General features: G+C 36.9%; 1 protein-coding gene across 6 annotated transcripts in view; it reads left to right on the forward strand.

Annotated features, from left to right (window-relative positions):
• The window catches only part of CELF1 (CUGBP Elav-like family member 1), a 49,982-nt gene extending 45,541 nt beyond the window's left edge, over positions 1-4,441 (forward strand). For 5 of the 6 annotated variants that reach the window (XM_081335069.1, XM_081335068.1, XM_081335066.1 and 2 more), the window contains 2 exons: positions 1,419-3,216; positions 3,360-4,441. The gene's annotated coding sequence lies outside the window, so the exon portion shown is untranslated. Of the gene's footprint in view, positions 1-1,418; positions 3,217-3,332 lie in introns of all 6 variants that reach the window. The other variant, XM_081335064.1, reaches the window with a different exon arrangement.
• The last annotated feature ends 3,523 nt before the right edge of the window (positions 4,442-7,964 follow it).

Genomic DNA, 7,964 nt, shown 5'->3' on the forward strand with positions numbered 1-7,964 from the left:
ATTCAGGGGTATAGTGAATTATAATGAGAAGGAAAGTGAACAAGGATTACCCCTCCCTTGTTTCAGCTGAAGAACGGTTGCCCTAGATCAGGGGTAGGCAACCTCGGCTCTTTTATGACTCATGGACTTCAACTCCCAGAAGACTCAGGAATTCTGGGAGTTGAAGTCCATGAGTCATAAAAGAGCCGAGGTTGCCTACCCCTGCCCTAGATCCAAAAAACCAACTAACGGAAGGATGGTTTGTTTAAGGATCACTCATTTTGATTCCAAGCCAGTGTTGTTTTTAAGTAAGTTTAAAATTAAATAACATAGTGTAGCTTGACATTTGTTTAAAAAAAGTAAATTATATTCACACAAATGTATACTTCATTTGTTTTATTCAGCTGAAATAGATCTCTGTACTTAAGTCAAAATGTTGTAACATGCATTTATTATAATTAGGATGGAAGTGAGGGCAAGTCGAAGAACAATACTTTTTCCAATAATGGTATGCTGCTTCAGACAATTGCTTATGAAACACTATGTTAAGAGAATGCTTAAATGTGTTTGTCCTTGATATTTAGGTCTCTTGTGTTGTGATCCTGTTAGAGATTCTGTCACTTTGAAAATCTCTTACAAGTCTCTGCAGATAAAAATCCTTCCTTTCAAAACTGGCAGAGGTGACTGTAGAACTTTTTGAGAGTCCAGAGTTCCTCCTCACAGAATCAAAGAGCAAGATTTACGTACTGAAAAGAGTTGCAAAATGAGGGTGGTGGGTTTGTTTTTTTTTTGCAAGCATCATAGTAAAAAGGGCTCAGCTGCAGCAAGTCTTAATTCTTTCTGTGGGGGCATCAGTTTTACTCACACAGTAAACGTGCTTAATGTCATTTAGTGCCAGAATCTACATACACGTGCATACATATACACAAGATGGGCCCCTACTGCATAAGTATGCCCCTGTAGTAAGAAGAAGAAAGCGTTGAAACTCTCAGTGCCCGGTTGCCCAGTGATCTCTGCTTTGTCCTCCCACCTGTCATGTGAACAATTACATTTTACGGAGTCGGGTTCTCGTGGAAGATTGGGGTGCTGCCTTCCCCATGAAGAGGCAGCAGGAACACTGACTTAGAGCTGTGTGGAATGCACAGCTGTATGCCGCTAAGTCAGAATCCATTCTGTAGCCAGAGTCTAAAGGGAATCCCAGGCCTCTGTTCCATTTAATTTCTGACCCTTTTTACATTTATTTGGTGTCTTATGCACTTCAACTTTTACTTGTTCATTGTTGGCATGTGCTGCCCTTCCTCGTCAGCTCCCCTCCCCAAGAGGTCTCATTGTACAGTGCCCATTCCTGTTTCACTCTCTTCTCTCTTTCTCTCTCTGTTTGGATGTACTGTTCTGTGTAACTCAGTAGGTCTCCTTCTTTCTGGTTTGTTTTTTTCTAGATTCCTGCCGTTTGTTCATCGTTGTGCCTAAAGCATGTCGATGTGGCGTTCAAGTACATCGTCCAAATCCTTGTCTCTTCAGCTTCTCTGATGCTTGAACTCTCACCCTTTGACCTTGTGTTGACTTTTGATGCTGATGTGTATTTTATTATGTTTGTTTCTTCTTTTTTTTTCCTTCTTTTTTTTTGTGCTGCCAAATTGGTTTTGCTAGAAAGACTGCTGATGGGGAATATTTAAACTTGCATTTGAATATAAAAGAATTCTATTTTTCTAGAACTTCATAAGATAACCACTTGATTTTGTGATTCTGATTCTTTGTAATTGTCTTCAGAGCAGCCTTGCTAGCATACCTCGTGGAGTATTTGTATTTCTGTGAACATACAGCCAATCACTTTCTAGGCTTAGTTTTTCTCTGTGTGCTTAGTTTCAACAAAAACCTTTGAAGGAAAAAGTAAAAGGATGCAACTCAAAGCTTTCAGGAGGCTTCTGGTCACATTTTGCTGAACCTACTTGCCATGCTTGAGAAGAGAGCATGCATTCTTTGACTTGAGTAGCTTCAGCAGAAAACACTTGAACTACACTTTTTCCTGATTGTAGCTGCATTTTTGCCCTGGCACTTAACTGCTTTTTCCTTCCTGTGTGATTATCAGCCTTTGTCTGCAGTGAGAATTTAATCAAAGTTGGTGTTGTATTTTGTTAAACCTTTGCATGCTTAGTTTTTTGTAACTACAATCTCAACAAAATGTGAGTTTTTGTTTTTTTGTTTTGTTTTTTTCTTTTAAAATTTCAAATAATGCCCCTGTAAACGTTTTGCATGTTTCCTGCTGTGTTCTTCACAATCCTGTATATATATACACACACACACACCCTTCACCTCTGTTTTCTATAGTTGGTGCAAAAACTGAGCAATTTATTAGGTTTCAAAGCTGTCCTTTTTGGGATGCCAGACTTGTGATCATATGTCATGTAAGGACATCTCCTGTGCATTTAGACTGCTTTACACAGTATCTGCACCTTGCTCTATTATCACAGCTATGGAAAGGTCTCAGGGGCTTGATTGCACTGTTCAGATGGTCATGGTGGCAGCGGCAGGGATACACGTTTAACAGAAAGATGTGGGATGTTTGCATAATACTGCTTCTGAAATCCTTTGGAGCTCAGTCTCCTTTGGGGTAGCCTTAATTTGTACCTCTTGTTTAATATGCGACTTGCTTTGTGAAATGTTAACACCACTAACTCTCAGTGAATGGAAGCTTGATTGCTCTCCAGTTCTTACACTTGAAATAGCCTGTCGTATATATCCCATAGAAGGAATCTGTAAGCCTAGGCACAAAACTGCTGGCTCTTTCTCCAAGTGACAAGCACAATATAACAGCACGTTGGCTGTTACCTGAACAGGGTACCAACCCCGGCTCCTTTTCTCAGGGGCCTTAGCTGGGGGAATCTCCTCTGTGGAGAATTTTTTTTTAAAAAAAAAAAGTTTTGTTCTTTAATTGGGTTAGGAGACATGCAGTTTTCTTTTTTCTTCTTCTTCTTTTTTCTGGCCTGATGAAGAAACAGGACAGATTATCCTTCTCTGGGAAACATGCTTCAGCTTTGCTGCACATATGATCTGCTTTAGAAGCTGAGATATAATCCGGGACTTCACAGCACCTGCAAAAAGTCCTGTGGTAGGTGCCTAAGCACAAGGGGCAATGGGGGTGGAGGAGAAGCTATGAAGGAATTTTAACAGGAGGAAGGAATGTGAAACAAAATATTTGGAGAGTAGAAACGTCTAAGAGGTCTATCTAGGCCAGGGGTAGGCAACCTCGGCTCTTTTATGACTCATGGACTTCAACTCCCAGAATTCCTGAGCCAGCCAAGCTGACTCAGGAATTCTGGGAGTTGAAGTCCATGAGTCATAAAAGAGCCGAGGTTGCCTACCCCTGATCTAGGCCTTAGGAAGCTTTCACTCTATTGTTGGCAAACACCAGCTGCCAACTCTTTTTGCTGGATGGGTAATCTCCGTACTTGTTTTTCTCTCAACCTTGTGATCAGCATCTCAAAGGATGAGAGTGACTTGAAAGGGGATATCATTGCGTTATTTGGGGTACAGCTGTGAGATGATTGACCTTAGGCTCACAGTCACAATGCACAGGGGTGTCTGATGGCAGGGAAGTCAAGGCCTTGCAGTGTATTAATTAATTTTTGCCAATACATTTCTTTATAATGCGCATACTGTTTCATGAGAAACTCTGGAGAATCCTGTGGTAAAAAAAAAATCTCTGGAGAAAACCAAAATGCCAAACATTAGATGTTCCTTTCCTTTCTTTCCTTTGATTGTTTTAATAATTCTGTGGTGGTTTTAATGGAATTGAGACAGTAAAAGCAGCAGCTGCCTTTTATTTCTAGCTGCTTTTTGTGAATAATTAAAAAAAAAAGAAAATTTACATTTTGGAAAAAAAAACCTGTGGGCTTTTTTATTGGTACAAACATTGTATTTAACACTAGGGGTTTTGTACAGTTTTTTGCCTTTTCTACTAGAAAACAATGTAAAGTGATTCACAAATGTGACAAGAAAACAAATTGCCACTATGACCAAATCTAGAATCTGTTCTACAGTTTAACAGGATTTAATCAACTCAAAGTCGTGATTCTGTTGTAGCAATGCTTTTCTTTACCCTGTTTGAACTGTTCCTTTTTCTTGTTTGATTTGCAAAACAAAATGTCTTTTTTGTGTGAAATTGTGTTGTACTCTGTAGAAAATTATGGATTTTACTTTAGTGGTTAAAAAAGAAGCACATGTTGCTTTTCTGATCACGGAGTTTGTGTAGTGGATTTAAAAATGAAAGTTTTGTTACAAGTTTGGAACGAGCGAGTATGTATTAAGGAACTTTCTTCCTTTTGTGTGTGGTTTCTTTTTGTCCCACTGGGGAACTTAAAGCTGTTTTAATTGCACAGACACACAGACAAGAAGTCATTTTGTATATGCCAAGTGTGGTATCTCCCTTTGTTTATTTGCTATTAAACTGTTTGAGAAGAAATTTCTGTGTCATCCTTGTATTTACTTATACAGAACAGGCAAATTGGTATCCAGATATTTGAAAAAAGGATTGCTTAGTCTAAATGTGTGAGGAATATATACATCATTTTTTCTGTCACTGGCATGCTGCTTCCCCAAACACAAAAGCTCACCTTTTTCCCCCTCTCTTAATTTACATTATTTTTGAGGATTTTACTTTAAGGTTTACTTTCTATCCTTGATGTAAATTGGCTGGGCCAGGAACAGTTTCATCAAAGATTTTTCTGGTAGCTAGTGTATGAAATACAAATATACATATGAGGAATAATTTATTATAGAAAAATACTTCTCCATTCAGTTTTTTCCTGCTTTTTCTTGTTTAAATCACCTTGGGTAAGCTGCCACATTTTTTAAAGCATAAAAATAATATAAGCAATTTGATAAATTCTTTCTCCTAATTCCTGCAACTATATTTGCATCTTTAAGTGCCCTTGCAAAACTTCAACGCTTCCTATTATAACTTTATTATATGTATTTATATTGAATATAGATTATAATTATTTGTACTACAAGCAAATAAATCTTAAGGCATATATTGCAGAATATAGTTCCTTAAAATTGTTTTTACTTTTTACCAAATAAAGGAAGCGAAATCCTACAAGATAAAAGATTTATGACGTTTAGGCAGAAATTAATTTAAAAGTCAGCTAACTGGAATTCTTTTTTTAACTTTTACCTTCTAAATCCTATCACCTTATAATTACCAAAATAATAATTGTTTGGATTTCTTCTTGGATCATGCTAAAATGAGAAATGTGTCATGTTTGTTCTTATAATAACTTTTTATGAGTTTATGAACCATTTTCACATTTTTTTCCTGCTAGAATAATCCCTATAAATGATTACGGAAACGTTTTAAATGGCTTAATTTCAAATGTATCGGGTGAGTATTTAGTCATCACTCAACAGCCATCTGTTGCACCATAACAAAATTCTGCATCACCTGTTTTGTGGTACATTAACAGCAGAAGGTTGAAAAGTTATTTTGAAATCATTTGTAAGCATGAGTGGAAAACTGAGGAAACACTTGAACAATCAATTTGACATTGATAAAAGATGGTTACAAACATTATATTTCTTATATGTTCATACTAAAGTGAAACCAATGTTGAATGAGGTTAAGAACTGTGTAAGAAAAGCCTCTGCAGTGCTATTGGTTTCTTATCTTCCCCACCCCCAACTAAATTGTTTAAAAATCTAATCAATCTTTAGATAAACCATACAACTTCAATCAATCATAGACACAGTTCAAGATTTCATGCTGTATTTTTGAATAAAAGGTGATGCTCAGACAAAGCCAGCATAGGAACACAGGTCCCTTAAAACATAATCTGGTTATTAAATGTACTTTCATAGTTTTTAGTTCCAGCCTGATGTAGATTCTTGAATTCTAATAAACAATTTTTAAGAATTAAAAACTTGATTCCATTGAAATCCCAACACCACTATTTAAGTATTTATCATATTCTGAGATGAATAATTTCCCATGTGGCTCAATTGGCATTAAGAATTTAGACAGGGATGTATCTGGTTTGGAATTGGATCTCATACATTTTATAAGTATTTACATAGCTACTAAATTCCAGCTCTTCCCAAAGTTTTTATTAGCTACTATTGCCATCATGTGTAAAAAAAAATCATATGGCATTTTATCACATACTAACTCTAGCCTGGTCCTCACTTGCAACAAAATGAGATAACTGAATTGAACTGCAGGTGAAGAAATTTCTGGTTTTTACTTCTATTCCAGATTAAATGAAGTTGGTTACAGTATAATGTTCTGATGAATAGTTTTTATGGATACTACCTTTTTAATACAGAGAATTATTGAAAATAGATCATTTCTAATCTGGGATGTAATCATGCTGTATGCTTAAGAGTAATTAAAAGCAGTTCTAAGGAGATTATGTTAGAATTAAATGTTTTAAACAGACAAATTTCACATTTCTAATTGGCTCTGAGGGTTGAGCTATATAATGCAAGGGAATAATAAGAAATTCCAAGATAATTTTTTTCTCTCTCGTCTCAAAAATAAAACATTGCAGTGGCAGTTTTAGAGTATTGACTTACATTGGTGTCATTAACTGTCTTAGCACCTCTATTGCTCCTGATGTTTGAAACTGAAAAGGAGTTTGGATTGCCAGTTGATATATAAACTAGCTTGATGTGCAGAATTTTTTTTTTAATCACATTCAGGTGATGTTAACTTGATTGCTGCAGGTAAGCTGCTCTTCCAATACACTGCAGAAAAAAGTTAATAAAAAGTTGAAAATACAGCATTATCACTAACATTTGTGCATAAATTAGATACCATAAATCCGATTTTCATTCTGACTCAACTGGGAATCCTGTATCTTCTGTCTCCCAGTATCAGTCTTTCCTACGTACTGGGACTGTTTAACAAATTTGGAACGGTGATTTCCAATAAAATGATATCTCTATTCACATTATTTCCATGCTGCCCCAGATACAGACTCTGAGTGGCTCATTGTAAAAATAGATAAACACATAAAGCAGCATTTCAGCATAAAATCCAATAAAGTTAAAATTACAGCAGCTGCATAGATATATTGTAGGTGTTGAGAAATGCCCAAGCAGGGACAACTTAAGCTGGGGATTAGCCTTGAATTGTTGCAGAACCACAAGAGAACCAGAACTGACACCACTACCCCCTCCCAGGCTCCCTAGAACTTTTATCTATAAGTTCCCAAGAGAAGGCAAGCAATCTGGGGAGATTCCTGTATAATAGGCAGAATGTAATAAAGTAGTTAGCTTGAACTTTGCGTGTGTGGATCTAGCTGCTTGTGCCTAACGGGCATTGTATCTTAACAACCTACACTTGGTAAATCTGGCAGAGAAGGATCCCATTCCTAAAAAAAAAATGGGCAGTTACCTTATTCTTCCTTAGGCCCACAGCAACATCCCTTCTCAGTATGGGCAGAATCAAAAAGTACACTGTCACATAGGTAATATGGATACAAGCCATAAGCCAAGGGTGTTATAGGTCATCCCCAGCATTTTGTACTTGGGAAAACATTTAATAACTAGTGCCATGCCATAGCATGCCATAGGTGCTACTTTGCTAAAATAGTTTTCATCCTTAGGCAGCTAAATTTTTAAACAGTTATAATTTCCATATATCTGAAAAGGCAGCTCCAAGTAGAACACATTATAGTCATCTAAGTGTGAACTGATTGGCTGTTATGCAAGTCTCATATTCCACAAGAAAAGGTGGTTGGTGTACCAGATGAAACTCAGTGAAGGTCCTGCTGGCCATGTTTGTGCTTGCTTTCAAACAGGAATCATGAATCCGGGAGAAACCCAGTGCTCCATCAGATGGGAGTTGGACCAAATCTAAAATCTGTGTTGAAACTGCCATGAAGCCAGAGGGACTTCTGGACCTATGGCTATTCTTTTTGTTTTTTTACTGGGATTTAAACTGAATCGGTTTCATCCCATTGAGTCCCTCACAGCTTTCATACATC

The sequence above is a fragment of the Vipera berus genome (genome assembly GCF_964194415.1).
Source record: "Vipera berus genome assembly, chromosome: 1".
In the NCBI taxonomy this organism is placed as follows: domain Eukaryota; kingdom Metazoa; phylum Chordata; class Lepidosauria; order Squamata; family Viperidae; genus Vipera; species Vipera berus.